This window comes from Vombatus ursinus, unplaced genomic scaffold (assembly GCF_900497805.2).
Source record: "Vombatus ursinus unplaced genomic scaffold, bare-nosed wombat genome assembly UNPS02014841.1, whole genome shotgun sequence".
Taxonomy (NCBI): domain Eukaryota; kingdom Metazoa; phylum Chordata; class Mammalia; order Diprotodontia; family Vombatidae; genus Vombatus; species Vombatus ursinus.
The window spans coordinates 21,567,953-21,582,089 of record NW_020954619.1 but is presented as its reverse complement, the minus strand read 5'-3'; the positions used below and the strand labels follow the sequence as shown (position 1 = coordinate 21,582,089).

The following is a 14,137-nucleotide window of genomic DNA, read 5'->3' as shown; positions in this document are numbered from 1 at the left end:
AAGAAGTCTGTTTTCTACCTGGGGCCTGTATCCAAGACATGGAAGAGAATTTCCCAAGACCTGTCAAACTGGATGACTTCACCCTCTGCTAGTGATCCATGAAGACACAAATGATACTGCCAGACAGAATCTAGAAAGCATTGATAAAGATTCTAAAATATTGGGCAAGAAATTAAAGAACTTAGGGGCATAGGTGGCATTTTCATCACTACTACCCATTGAAGGCAGAGGATTCCAAAACAAAAGGTAGATTTGGAAAGTAAACAGCTGGTTAAGAAGATGGCTTCTGAGAACAAAATTAAAATTTTTGCATTACAACCTAAAAATTAAGGAATGACAGGCTCCTTCCCAGGAACAGGATACACCTAATACAGTTTGGCAAGAAAGTATTGCCTTCAGCTTTGCAAATCTAATCAAAAAATTTTAAAACTGAAATGTAAATGGGGAGGATGAAATTGCCTATAACTTTTTAGCAGCCTAGATGCTCTGTGGAATAGCTATGATCTAAGAAAAGAAGTAGAGACAACCCAGAAATTCATAGTAGACAAAGTTCAAGAAGAGAATCAATAAAATCCATAGCTTCTAATGTCTAATCATGAATGTTAAAAGTCTGGATAACAAGCAAGGTAAATTAGAGATACTAATACAAAAAGGCAAATTTTACCATATTGGTATGGCACATTGGTTTACTTTATTCAAAAGAAGAAGAATGGGAAGCATAACATCATCATAATTATACTTGACCCTTCAATACCTCTTTATCTCATTTGATCTTCACATCAATCTTGTGAGGTGGTTACTACAGATATTATTATTCTCATTCTCTTCATTTTCTTTTTTTAAAAAATTAATTTATTTATTTTTAGTTTTCCACATTCACTTCCATAAGTTTTTGAGTTTTAAATTTTTTCTGCCTCCCTTCTCTCCCCTCTCCCTAAGACAGCATGCAATCTGATATAGGCTCTACATATACATTCTTCTGAAACATATATTCACATTAGTCATGTTGTAAAAAAGAATTAGAATCAATAGGAGGAACCATGAGAAAGAAGAAACCAAAAAAAAAAAAAAGAGAGAGAGAGAGCAAATAGTATGCTTTGATCTGTATTCAGATTCCATAGTTCTTTCTCTGGATGTGGATAGCATTTTCCATCATGAGTGTTTTAAAGCTGTCTTAGATCCTTGCATTGCTGAGAAGAGCTAAGTCAATCAAAGTCAGTCATCACACAATGTGGCTGTTACTGTGTACAACATTCTCCTGGTTCTGCTCACTTCACTCAGCATCAGTTCATATAAGTCCTTCCAGGTTTTTCTAAAGTCTGCCTGCTCATCATTTCTTATAGCACATCTTATTCATTTTCATGAAGAAACAGAGGCTCAAAAAACTTAAATGACTTGCCCATAGTAACATAGCTGGATGTAATCATGTAGAGAAAGTCAAGAATCAGAGGAAGTAGACATGGTAGAGAGCATTTGGGTAAAGATCATTTGAAACAGAGGCAGAATTGTCATCATAATATTGTATAGACAACCTGAAGAGAAAGGAGAAATTGATGAGGAGTTTGGGAATTATATAAGCCTGATACAAGTCACGATAAAATTGGGATGGAAAACTTGAATCATACAGACATCTGCAGGAGTGCTCTCTCTACCTAAAATATGGCAGTTAATAATTTCCTGATTTGTCTTAAAGTGGCCTAAAAGTCAGGAAGGCCAGGATTTAAGACTTGAATTTTGCCTTTGATATATAATACCTCTGGGACTCTGGGAAAGTCATTGTACTTTTCAGGACCCCAGGCAACTCTCTAAATCCATAAATTGCAATGAAGGTGCTGAGCCCCATTGGCAGAAGAAGTTCTTTACCAAGAGATCCCAACATTTATGAAATCACAGGTCAGGTCCAAAAAGATTCGTTACATTTTGGTTTGTTAAGTTCATTAAAAAAAGAAAATTCAGAGGAAAAAAATTAAAAATAGGCATTTAGGGAGGGTCTGTTCCTGGTACAATGGATGATGCCACAAATATATGAAGGTAAAAGAGGCCAAAAGACCAACATTAGGGAATAGCCAATATATAGCCCAGTTTGACTAAGCCATGTAATTAAGAAAGTTTATAGGTATAAAATAAGCCTATAAATGTTGGTCAAAGTCATATTGTGAAGGATCTTGAATGCCAGGATTTTCCAGCAGGCAAAAACAGTAGTAGACTTTTGATCAAGAAAGTTATGAAATAAGTTCTATTCTTTTTTTTTTTTTTTCAGAAATAAAACTCAGTTTTATTTATAGAATTCAACACTCGAGCTTCTCTTTTTTAAAAAAAATCAGTCTGGCACTTCCAGGTACCATTGATTGCTATCATTATGTTGGAAACTTGTAACTGCAAACTAACACTGCTAGACTTTGAAATCAATTTAGATCTCAAAGTCATACTTCTGCCCTAATCTTCATCAAAATGGTCACATCCTGTAACAATTCCTATTCCAGAATCTGACCTACATGTTCCAAGTTCTAAATCATCTATCCCAACTAAATTTATAGAACTTACCCAAGTCAAAAGGTCTAGCAAATTGGCAGGGCTAGGATATACTTTTCTTGTTATACTTCAATTCCAAAATGCCTACCAAAAATAAAAATTATAAAAAGACTCTAAAATATTCATGTAAAGATGAGGCAATGGCTTGTTCAGTCACCTCTTGTATTTCACTATTCAATCTAGATAGCGACAATCATGAAGAGAGAAAGCTCGAGGAAAATTTTTCTTGCATCTTAGTGGAAACCTTAAAAGCAGAGATAACTGCTCCAGGTCTGTCAGAGAGATGCCTAAATGATCAACTCATCCCTGACATCCACAGAATAGGGAAGCTGCTCCATGCCCTTCTAGTTTGTTGTTGTTGTTGTTGTTGTTATTGTTGTTTCCCCAAACAGGTTAACCACACTCCTGTGATAACTAGTTATGGCTTGTCAATCCTCCTTCTCCTCCTCCATTTACCTAAAAGAAAAAAAGATAATTTTTTATTTATCTTGAGATTCCCTAATTGCTTTCTCTACCTTAGGTCTCTCTTCGCTGTGCCTTAAGGATTAATATGCAATTAAAAAAATACCCTTCTTCCACTTTTTATCATTAAAAAATCTGTTTTAACAATCTACTCACCACTAGTGATCTTGCTCACATCCCCCTTTTCTTTCAATCTATTATCAGTAAATTAAGCCACCCCTCATTAAGGGTTCATTTTTATTTTTAAGGGTTCACTTTTAAAAGAAATTAAATATAAAATATGTATATTCAATAATTACAATCCCTTACCAGTTGCCCTTTACATGATCTGCCAACTGGGCATCCTTTTCTACAATCCCCTAAATCAAAGGGGTGTTTGATCTCCCTGTTGACTCAAGGTAAAAAACCTGGATTTAGAGTTGGTTGATAAATAAACTCAGTCAATACTCAGTTTCCAATAGTTTTACATGGCTTCATTTTATTGTTTGGATGTAATCTCTTCCAGAGTTAACTCTACTTCAGCTTGTAGATGAAATGAAAATGTAGAAAGGTCCACTTCATATTATTGGCACATTTGTGGGCATCTCTTCCCTTTTTCACAAGAGTCAACTGTAGAAAAGTCTATCTGAAGTGTCTTATGCTGAAAAGTAGCTTAAGACCAGGCAATGATCTCTACAATGATCCTTGAGGTACAACTGTAGCAAGTCACTGTAATTTGAGCTTAAAAAAACATTAGACCATGAGGAATTCTCTCAAATGGGTTTAAATGCGTTTTATTTTAGACAAGTTACATGCCAAGTTTTTAAAAACAATGCCTCCACGCCACATAAATCAAGGTAAAAAATAAATGAATAAAGCTCAAGATGACATCAGTCCAAGTCCTGATGTTGTGTAGATGACAAAAAGCAGCAGCCAGTTATGATGACAGGTGATTCAAAGTAATCAGCTGAATTTGTTAACATTTCTCCATTTCTAAACCATCCTTAAAGAAAATCACATATGGAGTCACACCGTTCTCATGGAAGTCCAAGAGAGCCACCGTGCCGTCTGGTTTCATGTCTTCACCTGTCAAGAACTGATCCTTTTTTAAATTAGCAAGGATGTGTTTGATTCGTTCTGCAGCTCCTGTCATAAAAGGTTTTGCACTATCTGCCTTGTGTTCTCCGAGTCTGCCTTTGATTGATTTCATGTAGTCTTTGATGTACTTTTTGTAGGATCCTTTTGTGAAACTAGTTTCTTGCAGATGATTGTTTATTACTGTATCAATTCCAGTGATCACGGTGGCATCTGTTCCTTCTCCCTCAGGACCTTCAGCAGAGGCATTTCCACAGATGAAAGACTCATCAGTGGTACCCTTCTGTCCTACTGACCATTTTCCCCTTCAGGCACAGCTCGTTCGCGATCTGATCTCCCGGATCTTGTAAATGTGGGAGGTCTCATCATGGCTGATCAAGTCCTGGTAGATGATCATGGAGACGGAAGGAGGGAGGCAGTGGGGGCGGCGCTACTGATGCTGGGTCACGGAGCTCTGTGTGAGCACGATGTAGCCAGAGCATCGCTCGGGGAGGTGGGGTGGGGAGCGGGGAGCAGGCGAAAAAGCCCAATAAGATCTATTCATTAAGATTGCTTTGACAGCATCATGAAGGATGAATTGAAGAGAGGAGAGTCTGAAAGACAAAGAATCCAGTTACAAGTCTAATGCTATTAGCAATGGATGCTGTCCAAAGTAGGGCAGGAAAATCATGGTGCCCTGTGGAGTCACAATAAAAACATTTGAAGGAGAACCAGATCAAGTACCTTTAACAAGTATGGCTAGGGGGAACATTGCTAACCAAATGGAAGATATCACAAAAGACAAAATTGATAATTTCAATTGCATGAACTTGAAAAAAGTTTTTTTTTTTACACAAACAAAATCAACACAACTAGAATAAAATGGAGGAGGGGAAAAGAATAAGCATTTATTTGGCTCCCACATAGTGACATGAGTTTTTGAATCATATTTTTAAATAAGCACCTTTATAAATATCTCATTGGTTCCTCAAACATTGTGGGGTTGGTGCTATTATTATCCCCATTTTACAGTTGAGGAAACTGAAGTAAACAGAAGCTAAATGAGTTACTTAGAGTCACACAACTAGTAAGTGTCTGAGGCCAAATTTGAACTCAGATCTTCTTAACTCCAAGTTCAGCACTTTATCACTTTTGCCACCAGCTGCCTATAATATAATAATAATGCTATCATTATATTTTTTAAAGGAAGCTATTGATTGGAGGAAACCATTATATCAGATATCTCCAATAAGGGCTTGAAATCTAAAGGGAACTAAAATACTTAAGGCCAAGAGCCATTCTCCAATGGATTAGTGGTCAAGGGATACTAACAAATAGTTCTTGAAAAAAGAATTACAAACTATTGACAGCCATATGAAATGTTGTTCCTAATCACTAATAATAAGAAAAATACAAATTAAAGCAACTTTGTTTCCCTCTCACACTCAGAAATTACCAGAGATGACAATATATGAGAAGAGTAAAGGTTAGAGAAACTTTAAAAAGATAGGTAAGCCAATACACTGTTGGTGCCACTGTGAATTAATCCAACCATTCTGGAAAACAATTTAGAATTATGATTTTTTTTTTTAAGAAAAGAAAGTGACTAAAACATCTATACCATTTGATGTGGAAATCTCAGTATCCCAGAATTTAAGACCTGGAAAGAACCCTCAGCAACTATCTAATCCGACCCATATCCCAAAAGATTCCTGACAGTAGTGTTGACAGAGACGGTGACCTAGGCATAGCTAGAGAGGTCATCAAGTCTCTGCTCAAAAGCTTCAACAGTGAAAAACCAGCTACCTCTCTAAGGCAGTCCTTTTTACTTTTGGACAGTTAGGAATATGCTCCAAGTTTATCTAAGATGAAAATAAAAGTCTCTTCTACAGCATATGATTCATAGAAGCACTTTTTATGGTAGCGAAGAAATGGTAAACAAAGTAGATGCACATCAACTGAGTAATAACTAAACAAACTTCAATTCTTGATCTTACTGGAATATTACTTTGCTATCAGAAATGGTGGATATAATGAATACAAGGAAGCATGAAAATAATTACACGAAATGAAAAGTAAAGTAATAAAAAATGATTACAGTAATTCAAATGGAACAAAAAAAATAATCAAAATAGTGGTACAAAATAAAAATGATCAAGCCTTCCCCCAAAGAAGAAATATGAGTGGATTCCTTGCCCTAATTCTTTGAAGAGGTTGGTGACCATGAATGTGAAACACAGTTTATAATGTCCTGCTTTCTTGATGTGTTAGTTTTATAGAGCTTGCTTTTTTTTTCTTCCTCTTTTAAAATTCTTTGTTATAAAAGAAGGCTCACTGGGAGGGGTTAGAGAGAGAGATACAATAAGAAATATAGGTGGCATAAAAACAAAAATATCAATAAAAATTTATTTTTAAAAAAGAAATTTGTTTTATAGTTGATCAAGAATATGTGTTCCCTTCAGAAATTTAACTATCACAAAGAGTATCAGTAATTCTATCACGTTTTTGATTTCTTGAACAAAGCTAAGTGCTCTTTAAGCATCATCAAGGTTTTAAATTGAGGTTTTGAACTTGATGAGCCAAATATTTATTTGGCTGATGTTTCACACAGAGAAAAAGATGTTTTTCTTTCTTTTTGTCAGAGACTGTCAAAATGTTTCCTTCATTATACATTAAGATCCTTAATTTATTCCACAAACTGACTTAAAGTTAAAAGGTCTGATGAGGGCACCCAACATCGAAGAGAAGAAAAAGGAAAGGTTGCATATAAGAGAATTATTTACTCTGAGCAGCTTTGTACTGAAGGAAGTGGTAGTGTTTTAAAATAATTATTGAAGTTTCACAAAATCTTAATATAAAGAGGATAATGACCCTAGGCATAGCTATAGGAACGAACCTCCATCCCACTCCCTTCAAGCTTTTTCTTGGTTTGTCAAAGCTTCAAGGCAATTTGCATGGCCCTAATTACCAGAAGCATGATGAGAGTTGAAAGAAGTTTACTAACCCAAGCTAAGGAGCCAGTGATCCAATGGAAAGAGTGTTTTATTTGGACCCAGAGAACTTGGGTCAGAATCCCAGTTCTGTCACATACTACCTATGTGAACTCGAGGAATAAACTTGAACTCTCAGTGGAAGAGATATTCTGCTCCTGGCTTTCCAGACTTACCAGGCCTTGAGGGCAGTCTGACTCTGAAATTTCCCTCAGGGCCTAGGGCCTTCTCACCCTGGAATATCCATCCATTCCCTTATCTCCTTACCCACTTCCATACCAGCCTCCTTCTCCCATTGGTGAGTTTCTCCTGGAGTCTCCATTTTGGGGAACAATTCAGGTTGGCCAGCCTTCATTCCCTTCCTGGCTCTGCTTCTGACTTTTCAGACTTTGCTCCTATGCCTTAGCTAACATCTGATATTGCTACACCATGTTCCTATGCAATACTTCCCCTCCTCTGCCCCCTTCTCAGTTTTTTGTGTGTTGTCTTCCCCAGTTAGGATCTAGGCTATTTTAGGGAAAGGACTGTCTTGACATTTGCTTGTATTTGCATCCCCAGTGCTTAGCACAGTGCCTGGCACACAATAAGCACTTAATAAATAGTTGTTGCCTTTCCTTGCTTCTCTGGACCTCATTCACCTAAACTGTAAAATGAAAAGGTTGGACTAGACCAAGGTACATTCCAGCTCCAAAGCTAAGATCCTATGACCCTAAAGTATCAAAGGAACCTTGGGGAATTCTCTCTAAGAAGGAATGAAGTTTGAACCTCCTCTCTCCCTCCCCACCCCACCTCAAAAATCAACAAATCTTAAATTGATGGACTCTTCTGTGTGCAGATGGTTAATCAGCTGACTACCAGAATAGCTGAAAACCATTGATTAGCCCTAGGCATATTGGCTATACTCTCTCAATAAAAGATTATTTAAATTCCTTTTGAAGAAAAATTAGCCTCAGAAGTAGAAAAGAACTCTAACATATCTCAGGAACAGCTTATCGAAGAAGAAACCTATGTTAGCTTTGGAGACAGAGAGGAGTGGTACCTTCTGAGTGAAGATCAGGGAAACAACTCATAGCTAGGTAAAAGAGCTATAAGAGATGCTCCAGCCAAGATGCAAATCTAGTATGAGTTGTTTACTCTCCTACTGATGACATAGGAATCTGGGGCAGATTCCCTTTATATCTCTTATTTATTATTATGACTATTATTTACTGCTATTTTGTCTTAATTCAAAGCTTTGTTATTTGTTATTTGGTTCCTGGTAATAATTAATTATGGTTACCTAAAACATCTCACACTGAACTTGAAGTAACAAAAACTTCTACTTTAGAACCCATGCTAAAAAAAAAACCCCAAAACCTTACCCTCCCTTATTAACCTCTGAAAGCCCAGAAAAATCACCCTAGGAAAAAACCCTGGAACAGCTAAATCAGAAGAAAGATGGGGTGCGGCAGTCCAGTAGCCCAGGTAGCTTGAGAGATTAACAGGAAAGGCCCCTCTTGCCCTGGGGAGCAGTATAGAATCAGAGGAGTCCTAACAAGCAAGTGGAAAGCCCCACCTCAGCATACCAGGAGGAGATCCTGAAACCCAAGTGGTGCAGCAGGCAAACACCAACACCAGGACCCCTGAGTGCCTCAGTGAGGGTTGGGGAACCAGTGGAAACCAGCTTGGGAAACCACTAGGGGCCTCTGCATTCTACAGTAATCAGGTCTCCCAGTGCCTCAGCAAAACTAAGGGAAGTAGTGCTCCAAGGGGCCTCAGGTGGATAAACATCCTGCAACATCCTTCTGAAAGGAGCTGAAGAAAGCTAAAGGAAGGAAAGGCCTGGGTGAGCAGGAAATCTCCAGGGGCCACACTACCCAATCCTACCCCTAGAGTTCCAGTGTGGCTGATTCCAGTCCAACAGCAGGTAAGCTGCCAGAACCCTACAGTCTCCAACTGCCAACATTTGAGGCCCCAGCACACAAAGCCAGTGACCAGGCCCTAGGCTCCCAACACAAGAAGCTTGGGTCAGTGCCCTCTGCTCCCCAGCAGGAGAGCTCAGTCTCTTTAAAGGCAAGGAAATAAGCAAACACCCTGAGCAAAAAGAAACATACAACAGATTCTTATTATGGGAAGAGTAAAGATCAAGGCAGAAATTCTGAAGAGGACAACATTGTCAACAAACCCACATCTGCAACCTCAAAAGGGAATATGAACTGGTCTGAAGCCCAAAAAACCTTCTTAGAAGAGCTCAAGAAGGATTTTAAAAGTCAAATGAGAGAGGTAGAAGAAAAAATGGGAAGAGAAATGAGAGTTATGCAAGAGAGTCAATAGCTTGGAAAAGGAAGGACAAAAATTAACTGTAGAAAACAAGCCCTTAAAAAATACAATTGGCCAACTGGAAAAAAAAGTACATTGAAGAAAACAAGTCCTTAAAAAATACAATTGGCCAACTGGAAGAAAACAAGTCCCTAAAAAATACAATTGGCCAAATGAGGAAAGAGGTACCAAATCTAATAGAAGAAAACAATTTCTTAAAAATTAGAATTGGGCAAATGGAAGGTAATGACTCTATGAGAGAGCAAGAATCAGTCAAACAAACAAAAGAATGAAAAAAATAGATGAAAATGTAAAGTATCTCATTATTAAAACAAATGACCTGGAAAATCAATCCAGGAGAGACAATTTAAAAATCATTGGTCTACATGAAAATCATGATGAAAAAAAGAGCCTGCACAGTATCTTTAAGGAAATCATAAAGGAAAACTGCCCTGAAGTCCTAGAACCAGAGGGTAAAATAGCCATAGAAAAAAATCTACTGATCACCTCCTGAAAGAGATCTCAAATTGAAAACGTCAAGAAATATGGAGCCAAATTCCAAAATTACCAAGTCAAAGGAAAATACTGCAAGCAGCCAGAAAGAAATAATTTAAATATCATGGAACCATAGTCAGGATGACACAGGACCTTGCAGCTTCTACATTAAAAGACTGTAGGAAGTGGAAAGTGATATTCGGTAAGGCAAAGGAGCCTTACAACCAAGGATCAACTACCCAGCGAAAATGAGCATGATCTTTCAGGGGAGGAGATGGATATTCAGCAAAATAGGGGACTTACAAACCTTCCTGATAAAAAGACCAGAGCTCAAGAGAAAATCTGATCTTCAAATACAAGACTCAAGGGGCAGCTAGGTGGCGCAGTGGATAGAGCACCTGCCCTGAAGTCAGGAGGACCTGAGTTCAAATCCAGCCTCAAACCAAACACTTGACACTTACTAGCTGTGTGACCCAAGGCAAGTCACTTAACCCCAATTGCCAAAAAAAAAAAAAAAGACTCAACAGACATATAAAGGTAAATGGGACAGAAAGAAACAATATGTTATTAATAAGGGCAAACTGTTTACATCCCTACGAGAGAAGATGACACTTGTAACTCTTGAGAACTGTATTGTTATTACACCGTGTTAACATGTTAAAGGGGTATACATAAAAGGGGTGGGTCTTTGGTTGACTTTGATGTAATGATTAAAAAAAATCTAATCAAGTGGGCTAAATGGATCCAAGTAAGTGGATTAATCTGATCTGAGAAAATGTACTGAGAGTAAAGGAAAGGAGGAGGCAGACAAGAGTAAAGTACATTACAGGAAAAGGCACAAAAATCTATTCCAGCAAAGGGAAAGAGGGGAGGGAGATGAGCATTATTCGAACCTTACTCTCATCAGATTTGGCTCAAGAAGGGAATAACATAATCAGGTATAGAAATCTAACTTGCCCTATGGGCAGTAGGAGGGAAAAGGGAAAGGAAAGGGAGGGGGGATAGAAGGGAGGGAAGAAGTAGTAAAAAACAAAAAAGAAAACAAACAAACAAAAAAAAACTCAGGGAGCTCGGGGTGGCTTCTGGAGAGCATGTATTGAAGAAAGGAGGGGGAAAAAAAATTTCTCCAGGTATCTTCCTTTGATTGCATGGACAGGGAGACCTCAAAACATACTTTCATGTAATAGCCTAGTTAATTTAGTTCTCATGAGCAGCCAATTCCCTTAGCAATTTCATTAGCTAAAACTAGTTCCCTGGTCTTTCTTGCTACCTACAAACAGACTCAGACTAGGCCCTCCCTACTCCAATTCCCTAGGTCCTTCATTTTCCAAGATCACAATGGCCAATCTGAGCTGATCCAGAGCAAGATATATTTAAGGGTCCAAAACAACACAGGCGTGGAATTACCCTTGTGTTGTGCAAAGTCTAGTACCAGTATGGCTGCTGCACAATTTTCTAGCACTACTAGAAGTATCTAGTGATACTGCAAGAAAACTGACAAAGGCAGCTGGTGTCTCCAGATCACTAGCAGCCGAGGAGTCTCTGAGAATGGAATATAGCAGCTCTCATTCAACTGGCAGCTGATGAGAAAACATTTCTGGTTGTAACATCAGAGTGACTGCTCTCCCCTTGCCAGGTACTTATACCTTTGCTTCCACTTTCCTTCTATGCCATAATGGGTAGTTTAGTACACTCACATTGTATGGTGGACTTTTCTAAGCAACATATGAGTGAATTTGCTTACTTCCTCATTGGCATACATTCCCTAGATCCCTAAAGCATTTTTATTTTTCCAGGACTTCTTTGACTTTTCCACCAAGCCCCAGGAAGCTCATCATCCCCATCAGCCTTAAGACCCCACCTTCTGTTCTTCTGATTGGAGGGTGGAGCCATGAAGTACAAAAAGCTCCATTTAAGGAAGGATCTCAGTTTAGAATATCTCATTTCTAACTGGCTGCACTACTTTGGGACTTGTCTGACTTTTCCCCTATGCCCTGGTTCTGCCCTGATTTCTGCTTTTCAGCTCCTTCTGTGTGTTGTCTTTCCCCATTGGACTATAAACTCATTGAGGGCAAGGACTGTTTCTTTTTTCCCCAGCACTTAGCACAGTAGGGATATAGTAGGTGCTTAATAAACATTTATTGATTGACTGGTAAATTGGGATACATTTGAGCCTTCACCCACCTAGTATGAGTATAGTATAGTACAAAAACCCAAGGTTTGAATCCTTAACCATGAGACTAAAATGATATGAGTTTAAATTATAGCCTTAATTACTATATAAAAGCACAGGATAAGTGGGTGTGAGGTTCACTGTAGAGGCTAAAACTATAATGAGACCCAGTATTTTAACAACCTTCAAATATGCATATCAGTTGATAAAAAATACACCTAACTACAAAGGACATATGAAGGAAGACACTATCTGCATCCAGAGAAAGAACTGATAAAAAGAAGTGTGTATAGAATGATTTTACATATATATATACATTTGTGTCTAATGGTAGTCATCTCTGGGGGGGGGGGGGAGGAAGAAAGAAAAATTTTACATGATAACTTTATTACACATTTAAAAGGAATAGAAAGTTATATGTGATAGATTTGCAGTTTTATATACAATCATCTTTTTTATTATACTATTGTTTTATTCCACAAATTAAAAATAAATAAAAATAAAAAGTATACCTTCAAATTGGACAATTGCTCTGACATAATAATTTATTAAAGAAACCTGATAAATCAAAATATTTACATGTAAGATTAACATGTTTCCAATTAATTAAAATGTTAATAGTTATCAAGGTCCCCACTACTGTTTCCAAATTCATCTTATGTGAGTTTAAATTGGCTGCTGTAGACTTGGAAAGGACCTTAGAGGTCTTTTAGTCCAACCCCCTCATTTTACATTTAAGGAAACTGACAGGAGAAGTCCAAGGTCATTTAGGTAATACGCAGCAGAGTCTAACATTCTGCTCTTAACCACATTGTCTCCCTAAGGTAAACGTCTAATTCTCCTTATGCTATACCTCCATATCTGCCAAGGGGAAATACATGACTTGCTACCTGTCTATAAAAAGTATTGTTATTTTTATAATGACAAAGATCTTCATAAACAAGAATACAATCTGATCCCCAGAGCAACTGTATGATGTAGGTAATGCAAATAATCATATTTCCTCTCCACATATAAAAATGGTAAGGTTCTTGAGTTAAATAATTTTCCCCAAGGACACTCAGCTGAGAAGCAGTGGACCAGGGGCTTGAAAACAGGTCTCCTGTCCCAGAATTCAGTGTTCTTACCCTTTCTGCTTCTCTGGTAGATGTATTATGAAAATGTATAAGGTTAAAAGGCCACTAACCGGCATAGGACACAGAGAGCTGTACTAGGAGTCAAGAAGATCTGAGCTCAAATATGACCTCAGACTCCTCTAGATGTAACCTAGCTAGGTCAAGTCACTTAACCTCCCTAAACCTCAGTTTTCTTATCTTTAAAAATGGGAATAATAATAGTGCGTGCGTGTGTGCGTGTGTGCATGTGCGTGTGTGTGTGCGTGTGTGTGTGTGTGTGTGTGTGTGTAGAGTTTTATTATTGGCAAAGTATTTACAAATAAAATCACATTTTATTCTCCCAGCAATCCTGGAAGATAGATGCTATTATTATCTTCATTTTATAAATGAGGAAACTGAGGCAGGCAGAGGTTAAGTGATTTGCCCAGGGTCACATAGCTAATAAGTGTCTGAGGACAAATTTAAACTCAGCTTCAGGTTCTTAACTCCAGATCCAACATTCTATCTACTTAGCTGTCAGGGTTGTTGTGAGGACCAAAGAAAATAACATACATTAAAGTACTTTGCAAAACTTAAAATGCTATATAAATGCTAGCTATTGTTACTAAGATAAACTACTCAGGAAATAAAGGTCTCCCAAGAAATGCCTATATTGACAGCAAGAACAGCAATCAATTCCTTCTCCTTTTTATAAACTACACTGTCCAGGGAGCAATTAGTATCCAACCCACACCATTCTTTAGAGTGCCTTGGCAGATGTCACACAGCTTAATCAGTTGAGGAAAGTTCCCTCCTATTCCCAGCCTGGTTTAGTTAAAAGAAAACAATTTACTTTTGAATAGAATTCCAATGTATAATAAATTTAATTAATTAAAATTATCACTCTATTAATAATTTAAATTAATGATAATTTAATTAATAGATTTAATTTAATATATAAGTTTAAATAGTTGTGCTTTAATACACTCTAATTTCATCATTGTCTGACTACGTAGAAAGATAATTAGTTTGAAAGCTTA

General features: G+C 37.5%; 1 non-coding gene and 1 pseudogene across 1 annotated transcript; both read right to left on the bottom strand.

Annotated features, from left to right (window-relative positions):
• Positions 1-2,690: 2,690 nt before the first annotated feature.
• On the bottom strand, positions 2,691-2,821 carry LOC114026752. Its single transcript, XR_003567161.1, has one exon. It is a non-coding gene; the product is annotated as a small nucleolar RNA SNORA31 (small nucleolar RNA).
• A 1,073-nt stretch (positions 2,822-3,894) lies between these two features.
• On the bottom strand, positions 3,895-4,480 carry LOC114026727 (annotated as a pseudogene).
• Between the last annotated feature and the right edge of the window lie 9,657 nt (positions 4,481-14,137).